General features: G+C 40.0%; 1 long non-coding RNA gene across 1 annotated transcript in view; it reads right to left on the bottom strand.

The window, feature by feature from the left end:
• LOC137753450 (uncharacterized) overlaps nt 1-16613 on the bottom strand; it is a 46340-nt gene that overhangs the window by 27316 nt on the left and 2411 nt on the right. Inside the window, exon 2 of the long non-coding RNA XR_011071484.1 lies at nt 13160-13264. This is a non-coding gene — a long non-coding RNA (uncharacterized lncRNA). The remainder of the gene's footprint in view (nt 1-13159; nt 13265-16613) is intronic.

Genomic DNA, 16613 nt, shown 5'->3' with positions numbered 1-16613 from the left:
ACTGCCTTAATAATTAACATTGCATACCTGATAGCCAGTGTTCCAATTTCTAATTGTTTCATGAATGTCAATTTTTTGAAAGTTATCAGGATCCAAATAATGTTCACAAATTGCAGTTGATTGTTGTGTTTCTTAAGTCTCAATCTATCCATTCTCCTTCATCCTCCTCCCCCGGACTCCCCACCCCCACCCCCGGCAACTTACTTTTCAAAGAAATTAGTTTGTTTGCCTTGGAGAGTTTCTCAGAGCTTGGTTTTTGCTGGCTCATCCCAATGGGTAGTTAAACCTGCTCCTCTATCCTTGGTATTTCCTATAAGTTGGTAGTTGATGTCTAGAGGCATGATCAGATTGAGGTTCCATTTTTGTTGTTAAGACTACTTATAGGTGGTTAATATTGAGAGACATAATATTTAGGTGTCTTTCTTTTTATGATGTTAGCAGCCATTGATGTTCAATTGGTAAATCTATTAATTTATTAGGGATTGCAGAATGATGATGTATTATTTTTTCTTCCTTTATTAGCTAGAATATTTTTAAAAAGAGAAACTTCCCTTCAACTACTGTTTGGTTATCCATGTTACAATAAGGAAAGGCAGGGTAGATGCTTCTTTCTTTCTCTTTATTGGTTTTCAAAATAATGAGTTGGTTCCCTAACATTCTGCCATGGTAATCACTGAGTTTAGAGGGGTGTGTATGTGAAGCATATTCAGTATGTTTAAATCTATTTCAGTTGTACTCTCATTGATGCTCAAATTGTTCCATGTGTGGTTTGTGGGATCCTCTTCCATTTGATTCCTGTGTCCTTTTGATATGACCCTGCTAGTCTTTGATCACTTGCCTGCTATCTGCCACAACAGGATGTTCCAGGCTCGTCTTGTTCATTTCCTAGCTCCCACCTTGAAGTAGCCATTTTCCAAGGAATCCTTTTTCCTTTGGGTATTTTGGTACTTTCCAAAATGGTATTTGGAAACTGCAGTCTCTAGGTGTGCTTCATTCTCCTGGTTGGACATTTTTTTTAGGTAAATATACATTTTAGCCCGTTTTATACACATTGCTCAAGTGCCTTCAGGAAGATGGTGCATCTATGCGTCTGCCCACTTTAGAAGAGATCCCAAAGCACCACATTCATCTAACCCTAAGAAAACATTTATTGAAAGTTCACCATTTCATGGGTGAAAAATGGAAGAGTCCCTTTTGTTTTTACTTGCAATCCTTTGATTATGACTAATAGAGATGACCATTTGTTCACATATTTGCTGACCATTGGTATTGCTTTCAGCATGGTGCCTAAAATATAGTAGGTGGTCATAAATATTTGTTAATTGAATAAATTAATTGAATGTTCATATCCTTTATTCATTTAATATTGAAGTAGTCATATTTTTCTTCCTTAAAACATGTTTTTGAGAGGAATAAATGTGTATAAAATTCCTAGTACAATGCCTGAAATTCACCAAGTGTTAGTTCCCTGCCTTGCTGTTTGCCTACATTGTCATTCATGCCTCTGATTTGGCTTATTTTCTACTTTAAGGTAAAGAAATTGAGAGTCAGAGAGATTAAGTAGTTTGCCCAAGGCCTCTTAAGTGGAGATCCTAATTTCAAGGAAGGGCAAGATAGGGTAGAGTTTCACATGTACAAATTTCAGAATGTATGACTGAAAAGGAAAAAAATCAGTGTTTTTTCAGATAATCTATAAACTGCAGTCAGTTCATGGCCCTGACACAGAAAGTGGCAATGCTAGGATCAAAAGGATGAAAGAGCTTAGTAAGAATGGCGTTTTGGTTTTTTTGTTTGTTTTTGTTTTGTCCTTATAAAAAAGTTAAAATGCTCAAATAGAATACAGAGAATATAGAAAATGAGAAGGCAAAATATTTCTGTGATACCTTAAACATAAATGTTATCATTTCTTTCTAGCTTCTAAGTTTTTAAAAATTCACGCTATGTCTTTATTTTGGAAAACTTCAAATATACACAAAAGTAGAAAGTATAGTACAGTGAACCCTCAATATTCTCATCACCCTGCTATAAAAACTGTCAGCCCATGGCCAGTGGTGTTTGTCTACACTCACATCTACTTCCTCTTTCACTGGATTCTTTTGAAAGTTGAACTCAGATGTTATATGATGACATCTGAAAGTATTTCAGTAATTATCTCTTAAAGAGACTTTTAAAAAATATCAGGGGGGACTTCCCTGGCGGTCCAGTGGTTAAGACTTCGCCTTCCAATGCAGGGGACGTGGGTTTGATCCCTGGTCAGGGAACTAAGATCCCACATGCTGCAAGGCAACTAAGCCCACACGCTCGAGAGCCCACATGCCGCAACTGCTGAGCCAGTGCACTCCGGAGCCCACGCACCACAGCTAGAGAGCCTGTGTGGCGCAACTAGAGAGAAGCCTGCCTGCCGCAACGAAACAATCCTACATGCTGCAACTAAGACCTGATGCAGCCAAGTAAATAAATAGAATATCAGTAAGGGAATTCCCTAGTGGTCCAGTGGTTAAGACTCCGTGCTTTCATTGCCGAGGGTGCGGGTTCAATCCCTGGTTGGGGAACTAAGATCCCACATGCCGTGCGGCGTGGCCCAAAAAAAAAAAATTAATTAAAAAAATATATACAGGGACTTCCCTGCTGGCACAGTGGTTAAGAATCCGCCTGCCAATGCAGGGGACACGTGTTCGAGCCCTGGCCCGGGAAGATCCCACATGCCACGGAGCAACTAAGCCCATGCGCCACAACTACTGAGCCTGCGCTCTAGAGCCCGCGAGCCACAACAACTGAGCCCGCATGCCACAACTACTGAAGCCCGTGCACCTACAGCCCATGCTCCGCAACAAGAGAAGAAGCCACTGCAATGAGAAGCCCGCACACCACAACGAAGAGTAGCCCCTGCTCACTGCAACTAGAGAAAGCCCACGCGCAGCAACGAAGACCCAACGCAGCCAAAAATAAAATAAAATAAATGTATTAAAAAAAAAATATATATATATATATATATATACACACACACACATATCAGTAAGAATTAATAATCCTGGGCCATTAGTAGGGAAGACAATAAAATTTTCTACCAAATCCCCCTGGTTTAAGCTGATTCTCATTTGTGATCGCAGAGAAAGTTGTTTCATATGTATTAGGAGAATTAGAAACTTACGAAAATGTTTTCCTAGAAACAACATTCTTTTCCAAAGTTCTCTCTTTTCTTTTCAAAAAGAAAAAAATTTAGGTGCAATTGTGAAATGTGAAGCGTTTTTTTAAATTGTTTGTTTGTATTAAACAAAATTGACTGACTTGGTACAACTCTTAACTATAAGATTTCTACATCTTTGATGTGTTGAGAATTGTATCTGCTTCTTTATTCCTAGGAGGCAGTCAGATATTTGTTGAATCACTGAGTTAATAAATTAGGCAAATGATAGAATATTTTTATGGGTAGTGAGAAGATGTAGGTGGGGAACCTTCCCTTTACAAAAAAAGAAAAAAAATTTTTTAAAGATAATAGATGTGAAATTTCACACTTAGAAGTCACCATGCGGGGGTGGGGGTGGGAGGAATTGGGAGGTTGGGATTGACATATATACACCATTGATACTATGTATAAAATAAATAACTAATGGGAACCTACTGTATAGCACGGGGAACTCTACTCAGTGCTCTGTGGTGACCTAAATGGGAAAGAAATCCAGAAAAGAGGGGATATATGTATACATATAGCTGATTCATTTTGCTATACAGTAGAAAGTAACAGAACATTGTAAAGCAACTGTACTCCAATAAAAATTAATTTTAAAAATAAATAAAATTATCATTATTAATCATGAAAAAAAAAAAGTCACCATGCCTTAAAAAAAAAAAAAAAAAGAGGAACAAGTCACCATGCCTTAAACCCTGGCTGAAGAATTGCACAAGTCATTCTGAAGAATTTCACAAATCATTCTGAAGAATTCACATGTCAAACTTTATTTCCAAAATTAAAATATTTCATCTTTATTAGATTCATAAGCAACATTAATGATGGACAAGGTTGCTTTACTACTCCAGCTAGAATCCCTCAGGCACCTCAAGTGTAATATCTAAAGCCAGGTTTATAATTCCACTCCCCCCAACTTACAGCTCCAAAGTCCTCTTTTGCTTCCACATTTCTAATATATCTTCTCTAACGATGTACCCAGTTCTGGTACCTTATCTTCCACATTTGAAATATTAGCTTTAGAATCAGGTCTGGACTCTGTCACTAACTAGATGATGATAACCTAGCCTCCCTAAGCATCCATTTGGGGCTCATAATAGTACCTCATGGAGCTATCATGAAAACTTAAATGTGAAGAACCTGGCAGAGTTACCAGCACAATAATATGAATAAAATCAGAAAGGAAAGTTTGATGTTACATAAGAACTGAAAGTTACTTAAATAATTGCAGGCATACCTAAACTGAGCCATTCCTAGTCATATAAATAAGTTCTTCTAACTGTCTTTTCTCTCAGCAAATGGCCCCCATTGCCCAGCCAGCTACTCAGGGATTATCCTTGGCCTCCCTCTCCCTGGTTATTTTGAAATCTCTTTTGCTTCTACCACTAGGACATTTCTGGAACAGACACACCCCTTTGCTGAGTACCATGAAGAGGTACTTTAGGGTGATAAGCCCTGCAGCCAGAATTCCTGAATTCAAATTCAAGCATAGCTACTTTACTTGCCAAGTGGCCTTGAACTAGTTTCATAATTTGTATCTAGGCAGTAATTTTCAAGTGAAGATATAAGTAATATATGCTTAGAACATGCCAGGAACATAGTAAAGGTTGAGTACATTTACTTTTATTTCAATTCAGTTCAACTATATTTATTGAGCACCTACTATATGCCAGGCACTGTTCTAGGCCCTGGGGATACAGCAGTGAACAACACAGACAAAAAGCCCCACCTTCATGGAGGTTGTATTCCAACGGGGAGAGAGATCAACAAAATGAGTAGATTTTGTAGTGTGTTGGAAGGTGTTATGCATTGAGGTGAAAAAAGGGCAGGGTAAGGAGATCAGGAATGGAAAGGAGGTTGCAATTAAAGTGATTACTAGTTATCGTCATCACCAAGTATTTAATAATTATTTATTTATATATGTTTATACTTACACATTTCTTATTAATTAATGAACTTACTATTTATAGTTACTAAGTGCTAATTGTTATGTAGTATAATCGGTGATCATTTTTTATCATTGTTACAATTTTTATTATTGTCTTAAGTCAGCCCTCATCGTCTCTTATCTTTCACCAGAAAGCTGGATCTAGGGACTTCCCTGGTTGTCCCGTGGGTAAGACTCGGCACTTCCACTGCAGGGGGCGTGGGATTAATCCTGGTCAGGGAACTATGATCCCACCTGCTGCACAGGGCAGCCAAAAAAAAAAAAAGCTAGGTCTAAAACCAAATATAAGTATGTTACATCAACGGTCTTCGCTCACTTAAGGAATAGAGGCCAAGCTCCCTGACCTAGCTCTAAGCCTCCTCCTCCCACTCAACCTTGGATCTATACCCTGCTTAGCACACCAGCTCCAGCTCTCAGCCCTCCCTCTGGAACTACCTAAGCCACTTGCAGCTCATCCTTGCAGCACATTATTTCCTGTGATGTAATAACATGAGAAACAGACAAGGTCACTCGGTGACCTCATGTGAAATGAGAGAGAATGATGCTTTGCTACTATACAAATAACATCAAGGTTCAGGGTAAGATTGTTCTTCTAGCTTCCGATACCCAAGGTAAGAACTATTATAGTGCTAATAAACATAATAGATTACTTTTAGAAAATGAAGGAACATTAGGGTCCCTTTTAGTCACCAAACTTTTCTGAAACGTTATTCAGATGATATGCAGTGTGCAAATGAATCACAACTTTGTAATTGTTTCATCTAACAGAAAAGATCCAGTAGTAGACTTCCTAAGATAGGGTGCCAAGGTCATCAATTTACTTGGTCATCTTCCTACTGCAATAGAAATAAAAGTGGCTCTGGCAGTTTAAAAACGTCACTGGCTTAATTGACTCTGCTAAAATAAGAATCTGAAGGAAAAAGCCTGAGGTGGAGGGGAAAGGTACCAGGAAAGACAGATTTTCTCGGGCAGTCCTTCACCTCCATTAGATGCCCAGAGTCCTGATATGGAAGGAAAGATGCTCCAGGCCTTGGCAAGCAAACACATCCATCTTCAGGGAACATGGATGGCCTCTAACTGAGGACAGAACGATTGAAATCCAGAGGGCATCCCCTGGCTCAGGCTCCCTCCTGGGGATGGTCAGGGTCTTGAGACACTTTAGCTGGGGAAAGGCAGAGAAGAGGCTCCCAGACTCACCTGACTGTGCCCTCCCCTCAATCTGGGGCATCAGTCCTCACCCTCTGACGTGCATACGTCCATCCTGACACCCACACAGTCCTGCAACTCTTGCCGCTTATACCAATTGGGAATCAGCCCCCTCCTCCTCTCTCACCCACATTGCCTGGAGAATGTAGTAACAGCCCCATTTTACAAATGAAGAAACAGACTTGGGTGGTTAAAGCTAAGCAAGCAACAGAACCAGGATCTGAATTCACTTTGGGCTTATTAGCGAGCTCAGTAAGACACCTCAGAAAGACAGTAAGAAAAAGCTACAAAATTAACAGACAATGGGAAAAAAACAAAACTGAACTTATTTAAAGCCAAAACACTCCTCAAGGCCTTTAACACTACTTAAGCACTTGCCAAGGGCAGTCCCTGTGCCAGGCCTCTCTTTTCAATTACGTTCAACTACAGGGTTACAGACAGCACCATACCAAAGTAACTGGCTGTGAGGCTGAATAATGGCTTCCCAAAGATGACCACATCTTAATCCCTAGAATCTTATATGGCAAAAGGGACTTTGCAGATATGATTAAAGTAATGGGGAGATTATCCTGGATTATCCAGGTGAACCCACTGTAAATCACAAGGGTTCTTAAAAGAAAAAGGCAGGAGATCAGAGTGAGTATTAGGAGATGTGACAATGAAAGCAAGAGGTTGGAGGGATTCAAGGAAGGAGTCACAAGCCAAGGAATGCAGGAGGGGACTTCCCTGATGGTCCAGTGGTTAAGACTCCCCGCTTCCATTGCAGGGCGCACAGGTTTGATCCCTGGGTCGGGGAACTAAGATCCCGCATGGCATGCAAGGTGTGGCCAAAAAATTTAAACAAACAAAAAAAAAATTACCAAACTGATTTCCAAAGTGGTTACACCCTCTTGTATCCCCACCAGCAATGTATGAGAGTTTTCATTGCTTCACATTCTCTCCAATATTTGATATGGCCAGTTCTAAAAAAAAGAAAAAAGGAATGCAGGAGGCCTCTAAATGCTAGAAAAAACAAGGAAATAGATTCTTACCTAGAGCCTCCAGAAGGAGCTAGCCCTGCCAATATCTTGACATTTGCCCAGTGAAACTGATTTTGGAATTTTATCTCCAGAACTATAAGAGAATAAATTTGCATTGTTTTAAGCCACTATGTTTATGGTTACTTGTTACAGCAGCAATAGAAAACTGACACAATGGCCAAAGTTTGAAGGGTATTTGGTTGGACAAATTTTCAGGAAGTTATTTCTTACCAAGTAATTATATAATTATATTATAAAAATATATTATTATATATTGTATTATTATAAATATAACAGTACACTAATATTATTTAATAATATTTATACAATATTACTATATTATTATTAAAAGATAACAAAATGATACATTGTTTTTGGAATAGCCTTGGGAAGCAAACTTGAAAAATACATCTCAAGAATGCTCACAAATGCTAGTGTAAATTAGCATTTTTCAAAATACAGAATAAGGAAACAAGGAAAATTCATTCATTCCATGTTTTCAAAATACAGAATAAGGAAACAAGGGAAAAGCTGAAGGAAATCAAATTTTCACTCTCTTTTCAAAATACATAAGTAAAAGTAGAAATCCTGCCTTTAGGAAACATTATCTTGGAAAAGCATCAGAAATGCACACACTATCAGAAATATAAACCTAATTTACAAAATCCTAGCAGGCATTTTGAACATTAGCTATTACAAAATTGCAAGACAGATAGTTCTTTGGTATATATAGCCTAAGACAAAGTGAGAATCTTGAATGCAAAAAAGAGAAGTATCTCATCATGTATAGGGAGGCCTTAGTAAGATAAACAGCTTATCTCTCAACAGAAATCATGAGGACAAGAAGGCAGTGGGATGACATATTCACAGTGCTGAAAGAAAAAAAACAAAGAATCTATATCTGACAAAACTATCCTTCAAAAATAAAGGAGAGGACTTCCCTGGTGGTGCAGTGGTTAAGAATCCACCTGCCAGTGCAGGGGACACGGGTTCAAGCCCTGGTCCAGGAAGATCCCACATGCCCGTGTGCCACAACTACTGTGCCTGTGTTCTAGAGCCTGCGAGCCACAACTACTGAGCCCACGTGCATTAACTACTAAAGCCCACGTGCCCTAGAGCCCATGCGCAGCAACTACTGAGCCCGCGTGCTGCAACTACTGAAGCGTGCACACCTAGAGCCCATGCTCTGCAGCAAGCAAAGCCACCGCAATGAAGTTGCCCCTGCTCGCCACAACTAGAGAAAGCCCGTGCACAGCAACAAAGATCCAACGCAGCCAAAAAAAAGTAAAAAATATAAATTAATAAATAAATATTTTTTAAAATAAAGGAGAAATTAAGATATTCCTATATAAATAAAAACCAAGAGATCATTGCTAGCGGACCTTCCTACAAAAAACGCAAAAGAAATGCTTCAAGCTGAAATGAAAAAACACTTGACAGTAACTAAAATCCACAGGAAGAAGTAAAGAACACTGGTAAAGATAACTACAAAGATAAATATAAAATGTATTTTTTTGTTTGTAACTCCTCTTTTTTCCCACCTGATTTAAAAGATTACTGCATAGGGCTTCCCTGGTGGCACAGTGATTAAGAATCCACCCCCCAATGCAGGGTACACAGGTTCGAGCCGTGGTCTGGGAAGATCCCACATGCCGTGGAGCAACTAAGCCCGTGTGCCACAACTACTGAGCCTGTGCTCTAGAGTCTGCAAGGCGCAACTACTGAGCCCATGTGCCACAACTACTGAGCCTGCAAGCCACAACTACTGAAGCCCGTGCTCCTGGAGCCCGTGCTCCACAATGAGAAGCCCACGCACCACAACAAAGAGTAGCCCCTGCTCACCGCAACTAGAGAAAGCCCGCGTGCAGCAACGAAGACCCAATGCAGCAAAAAAAAAAAAAAAAGAAAAAAAAATTTTGGTATATGGTGTGAGGGAGAGTCCAACTTAATTCTTTTGCATGTGGATATCCAGTAGTACCATTTTTTTAAATAAATTTATTTTATTTATTTATTTTTGGCTGCATTGCCGTGTGTGGGCTTTCTCTAGTTGCAGCGAGCGGAGGCTGCTCTTTGTTGCGATGCCCGGGCTTCTCATTGCAGTGGATTCCCTTGTTGCAGAGCACGGGCTCTAGGCTCACGGGCTTCAGTAGTTGTGGCACGTGGATTCAGCAGTTGTGGCTCGCAGGCTCCAGAGCACAGGCTAAGTAGTTGTGGCGCACGGGCTTAGTTGCTCCGCGGCATGTGGGATCTTCCTGGACCAGGGCTCGAACCTGTGTCCCCTGCATTGGCAGGTGTATTCTTAACCACTGCGCCACCAGGGAAGCCCACCATTTTTAAAAATACCATTCTTTCCCCCACTGGATGCTCTTGGCACTGCACTTTACTCTTATCTATCATCTTATTTTTGACCACAAGGTTCACAACTACCCCTGGGTATGAGGAGGAAGGGAAGGAGGGAATGGTGACTACTAATATGCTTTTTGGAAATTTGCAGAAAAGTTCACCCCTTTAGTCAAAGTTCTGAGGTTAATTTCATACTGGCACTTCTGCTTAGTTACGAAGTTAAATTTGAGAGAATTTTATCTGCTGCTAGCAAAACAAATGTTCCACTGAGTTTCAGTTACCAACTTTCAGTGCATTTTTTGAAAGGACATTATCAAATGAGACTTCTAAAAAATCCAACTGTACATGTTATTTGAACTATTAACTGTCCTTAGAATGGATCGTTTTATTATTAGAAGAAAAAGAATGATGAAATGAAGAGATGTGTTCAAGTTCCACTGCTGGATCTGGAGACATAAATAATGGAAATATTGAGAAAAATGTTGATTTAGCAGACTTCTTGGAGCCACATTATAAAAGGAAATACACACAAGACTATATAATGAAGATTACTTTTTTAATGGTTTTGTCAAATGTATAAAATTCAATGAAAATGTCATGCCACAATATATTTCTCTGTAATTATATTCTTGCAAAAAAATTTTTATTTCTTATTTATTGATTTGTTTTTGGCTATGCTGCACAGCATGCGGGATCTTAGTTCCCTGACCAGGGCTCAAACCCAGGCCCCCTGCATTGGGAGCACACAGTCTTAACCACTGGACCACGAGGGAAGTCCCTATTGCAAAAAGAATTTAATTAAACATACATGGACATACAGCTCACCCACCTGATGATATGTCCAGAGGATGGATGCTTTGATATGCTGCCCAGATCACTGTTTCAGGACCAAGGCACTCAATTCTTCATCTGCTTAGAGCATTGGCTAGCAATGCCTTGCAGCTGAGTTCCTCCTAGTGCATGGTCTCAGCTAAAGAAAGGTTTCAATTTATAACTATGTGTAGTGTTGGAGGTTAACTAGACTTATTGTGGTGGTCATTTTGCAATATATACAAATATCAAATCATTATGTTGTACACCTAAACTAATCATTATATGTCAATTATATCTAAATTTTAAAAATTTTTAAAAGAAAAACAAAATAATAAAATAAAGGTTTCCATGTAACATCCCCTTCCCAGAGATAGCATGCATACATCAGAGATATTGTGAGCTTGGTTCCAGAGCACCATAATAAAGTAAATATAGCAATAAAGTGAGTCACACCAGTTTTTGGTTTCCCAGTGCATATGAAAGTTATGTTTAGGGACTTCCCTGGTGGAGCAGTGGTTAAGACTCCGCACTCCCAATGCAGGGGGCCCGGGTTCAATCCCTGGTCAGGGAACTAGATCCCACATGCATGACACAACTAAGAGTTCACATGCCATAACTAAGGAGCCCGCCTGCTGCAACTAAGACGGGCGTGACCAAATAAATAAATATTAAAAAAAGAAAGTTACGTTTACACTATACTGTAATTTATTAAGTGTGCAAGAGCATTACATCTTTTTTTTAAGTACATACCTTAATTTAAAGATACTTTATTGCTAAAAAATGCTAACCTTCATCTGACAACACAGGGTTGCCACAAACCTTTACTTAGTAAAAACCACAATATCTGCAAAGCACAATAAAGTGAAACGCAATAAAATGAGGTATGCCTGTATCCAATTACTAGTTGATGCTGGGGATTCCAGCCCCATTGTCCCAATTTGGAAAACTCTTAGAGGCCATCCAAGTTCCACAGCTCCCCAAGGTCTGATATAGAGCACCCAAGGAAGAGGCCCTCCTGGGGCTGAGATCCAGACCTTGTTGGAGAGGGCATGGCTATGGCTAACCAAAGAGAAGTGCTAGTGGATCTTGCTGGAAATTTGCCCTTTGGAACTTGCTGGAAATCCACTCTAGTGTGTTCAAGGGGAAGTGTCTCGCCCGAGGCACTCTGCTATAAAACCACCCAAGGGAGGTACTAAAGAAAGCTGCAGGCCACTAGGTGCTGCTTGGCTGCTATGCGCTGTAGTGCAGGCCCTGGTTCTGGAGAAGCTGAGAACGCTGTAGGAACCTGGTGCTGGAGAAACTGCCCACACTGCAGGAGCTGGGCACTGGGGAAGCCAAGCACATTGCCAGGAGCCTGGCAATCGAGCACACCAGAACCAGGATGCAGAACCCTTTTTCATTCTGCAATCTCTCTCCATCAACCTCTACTGATGAAGCTTATCATGATGCCAGCTGGCAAAGGAAAAATATTTGTTTAATGGGTCCACATTTGTTTTCATAAAGCAGACAAAAGGGCAAATTTAGGAATATTACTCAGCCATAAAAAGAAATGAAATTGAGTTATTTGTAGTGAGGTGGATGGACCTAGAGTCTGTCATACAGAGTGAAGTAAGTCAGAAAGAGAAAAATAAATACCATATGCTAACCCATATATATGGAATCTAAGGGAAAAAAAATGGTCATGAAGAACCTAGGGGCAAGACGGGAATAAAGACGCAGACCTACTAGAGAATGGACTTGAGCATACGGGGAGGGGGAAGGGTAAGCTGGGACAAAGTGAGAGAGTGGCATGGACATATATACACTACCAAACGTAAAATAGATAGCTAGTGGGAAGCAGCTGCATAGCACAGGGAGATCAGCTCGGTGCTTTGTGACCACCTAGAGGGGTGGGATAGGGAGGGTGGGAGGGAGACGCAAGAGGGAGGGGACATGGGGATATATGTATACGTATAGCTGATTCACTTCGTTATAAAGCAGAAACTAACACACCATTGTAAAGCAATTATACTCCAATAAAGATGTTTTAAAAAAAAAGGGCAAATTTAGAGCTAAAGGGCAATAAATCAATAATCAACACAACCTACCCCTTTGACTAATTAGCATCCATATGCACCCTCTACACAGGTGTGAACCCCTATACAACAGCAAAAACAAGAAAAACTTTATCGTTGTATCTAACAAGATACAGCTGTCCTCCTTACAGATGAAGAAATTCTCACCCTTTCCCCCAAATGAGGAGATGCACAGACCCAAGAGTCATTGTATCCATCACTGGCTATATTACTACTCAAATTCAGTCACTCTGACTAAATACTAGTTTAAGGCCAAATTGTAAATTAACTTCCAACAACTTGCATATAAAATAAAAATGGATGAAGGAAAGAGAAGAAGAAAACAGTTAGCATATACAAATAAACACATAATAGGCAAACAGGAAATATGCAAAGTCACTACAATCCTCATTTTTGTAACTGGTCACCAGGTCATAATTGGTATCTTCCTTCTTCCACAACCCATTCTGCATTTCCACCACCCTCAGCCAGAACCTCAGCTAGGTTCTTTACCTGGTGGGGTAATCTGTTTTGATTGCATTGTTAAAGAAGGGTTCTTTTACCTTAGCATTATTTTTATTGTACTTACATTTGGTGTGGCACGGTATCAGTCAAAAAACTTATTCTGGGAATTTCCTGGTGGGCCAGTGGTTAGGACTCGGCGCTTTCACTGCTGAGGGCCTGGGTTCAAACACTGGTCGGGGAACAAAGATCCCACAAGCCATGTGGCAGGGCCAAAATAAAAAAAATCAGGAAAAATCTTATTTTGGGATATGGTGTGTATAATTTTTCCATAATAAATCAACTGATAAGTTAGAACTCTACCTCTCAGTAATAAGGCTATATATCCCATCAAACCTACACTGTTGTGATATACTAAGAAGCAATTTTTTTTTTTTTTTTAATTTATACTTGGCTGAGTTGGGTCTTTGTTGCTGCGCATGGGCTCTCTCTAGTTGCGGCCAGCAGGGGCTACTCTTCCTTGCGGTGCGCGGACTTCTCATTGTGTTGGCTTCTCTTGTTGCAGAGCACAGGCTCTAGGCATGCGGGCTTCAGTAGTTGAGGCTCGCGGGCTCTAGAGTGCAGGCTCAGTAGTTGTGGTGCACAGGCTTAGTTGCTCCGCGGCATGTGGGATCTTCCCGGACCAGGGCTCGAACCTGTGTCCCCTTCACTGGCAGGCGGATTCTTAACCGCTGCGCCACCAGGGAAGCCCAGAAGCAATTCTTTTTAGGCCATCAAATCTGGCATAAATTTGATAGTCTATTTCCTTAGAGTACTAATACTCCAAACTGCACAATACTTTTCATTTATGTGACATATCAAGATAATTTTATGAGGGAATTCCCTGGCGGTCCAGTGGTTAGGACTTTATGCTTTCACTGCTGAAGGTGCAGGTTCAATCCTTGGTCGGGGGGGGAACAAGATCCTGCAAGCTGCATGGCATGGCCAAAAAAAAAAAAAAAAAAGATAATTTTATGAAAGTTTAGTTTTATTTACTTATTTATTTTTAAATTTATTTATTTATTTATTTTTGGCTGCATTGGGTCTTCATTGCTGTGCGCGGGCTTTCTCTAGTTGCGTCGAGTGCGGGCTTCTCATTGTGGTGGCTTCTCTTGTTGCAGAGTACAGGCTCCAGTAGTTGTGGCATGCAGGCTCAGTAGTTGTGGCTCACAGGCTCTAGAGTACAGGCTCAGTAGCTGTGTTGCAGGGGCTTTGTTGCTCCGTGGTATGTGGGATCTTCCCCGACCAGGGCTCGAACCTGTGTCCCCTGCACTGGCAGGCACATTCTTAACCACTGTGCTCCCAGGGAAGTCCCAGTTTAGTTTTATTTAAATTTAACTTTATACTCACAGGATTGAACATACTAACAGGATTATTAAAATGCATTGTTAATCAGTACACATTAAACTGAAAAATTTGTAAAGGAAGTACAAGCAATGGAGCTACAAGTATGACCAGAAAACATAGTGGAGCTATTAAATTGTTGGAAGAATTATAGGAATAATATCTTATATAACAAAGCTTTGGCACCCAAAGAGATTCTTCTGAATCTTATTAGATGCATTTAAAAATGCAGCAAGAATTGTTAAAATGAAGCTCATCAAAGAGCTGAATTAATGAAATAATATATCTTGTTCAAACACTGGAGCTATGATACTGAAATTTGTTGATTGGCTGGCATCAAGGTGAAGTTCTAGACATCGTCAGTCTTCTGGTTTCAACCGGTCTGGGATCTAAGTGCTTGAGGTCAGCAGTTTCCATCTGGTGGGAGTCTGGTTCCTTACAGGAGCAACTTAGGAATGTGTGTCAGACCTTTATGTCTTTCAGGGAACTGGGAGTTCAGTGACTCTGTCTGCTACATGGTTTATAGTCTAAATTGTTACCAGTTTCCCAGCCCAACAGCTATTTCTTATTTCTACATCTTCATATTTCCTAATCATTTTTAACCCTTGAGTCAGCCTTTTGGGACTTTAGGAGGACTGGGAGACTAAAGCAAAAGCCTTTTACTTAAAAAATCAGGGACACAGGGGCTTGTATATGGTTTTAAGCTCCATACCGCCCCTAAGCAATTAACATTAATTCCTTCATATAATAAAATTTTCAGGCAGTGTTCACATTTCCCCATTGGGTCATATTATTTTTATATTTTTTGTTTGTTGAAAACATATACACATTGCTTGTTCAAATCAGGATCAATAAGTATTACTGAATGAATTTGCTGATTTCAGGAACAAATTATCCTTTTATGACTGGGGGAGGCTGAGTATATTTTTGTGGTTTTGTTGTTGTATTTGGAGGGTTTATTTATTTATTTATTTATTTATTTATTTATTTAATATGCATAAAATTTCCCTGTAAGGATACACAAGAAACAACACAGAATGGTTCCCCTGGAGAGGAACGCAGAGAGTCCTCAGAGGGAAGAAGACTTTTCTTCCTATTCACACTTACGAATTTTAAACCATCTTGAACTCATGATCTATTCAGCAACTGGGTGGATAAAAGTAAAAAGTTTTTAAAAAGCAAGTCCTAAAACATCATCAAAAGGGATTGGAGTGTGGGAAGGTAGCGGTGGGAGGAGCGTTTTTCCAGACCTGCCACAAGATGACAGCAGAGAGATACCAAAGTTGGTTCTGGACTCTGGAAGGCTGCTTGGCTGGAATCGGTCTCTCTCTCCACTCATGACAGGTAAATGCTGGTGGGTTCCTGCCCACCTCTATCCTGAGCCGTGAGACTGTAGCTGAGCTAAAACACCCTCAGATTCCTGACCAACAGAAACTGTGAAATAATGTTTATTGTTGTTTTAAGCTGCTACATTTGTCACTTGGCATTTATATACTAGAACTCATACCATTCCACCAAAAAATATTTGAGTATGTATTTCTAAAATGTACAGACCCATTTTTAAAAAACACAACCACAACAGCTATAAAATTTTAAATTATTTACCATAATAAAATATCCAAGCAGTCTAGTTAATGACACATGCCAAAGTATTTGAAGTAAGAGTACTGATATCTGCAATCTACTTTGACGTGGATCAAAAAATGATATGGGGGACTTCCCTGGCAGTCCAGTGTTTAAGACTCCGTGCTTCCACTGCAGGGGGCGTGGGTTGGATCCCTGGTCGGGGAACTGAGATCCTACGTGCCGGGCAGCACAACCAAAAAAAAAAAAAGATGTGGCTTGATGGACTGATAGAGGCATAGATGGCTAGTTATGTGATAAAGCAAATGTAGCAAAATATTTATTATAGAATCTAGGTGGTGGCGATATGAATGTTTACTAGAAGATTCCTTCACCCTTTCTGTATCTTTGAAATTTTTCATAAAATGTTGAGGGAGAAGTCAATCATTGTCCAAATTTCCAATTGTCTCAAAAATGTTTTTTTGGTTTTTTTACTGTTTTTTCATATCAAGATCCAAATAAAGTCCACATGTTGAGACTGGTTGGTATATAAGTTGTGTGTTCTTTAAACCACAGAATTTTGGTGCCTTTTTGTTATAGCAATAAGTGTTCATGCTAACACAGGGCAGCAGAGC

Source organism: Eschrichtius robustus, chromosome 19 (genome assembly GCF_028021215.1).
Source record: "Eschrichtius robustus isolate mEscRob2 chromosome 19, mEscRob2.pri, whole genome shotgun sequence".
Classification (NCBI taxonomy): domain Eukaryota; kingdom Metazoa; phylum Chordata; class Mammalia; order Artiodactyla; family Eschrichtiidae; genus Eschrichtius; species Eschrichtius robustus.
The sequence above is the reverse complement of the archived record's forward strand: the minus strand, read 5'-3'. Positions and strand labels throughout refer to the sequence as shown.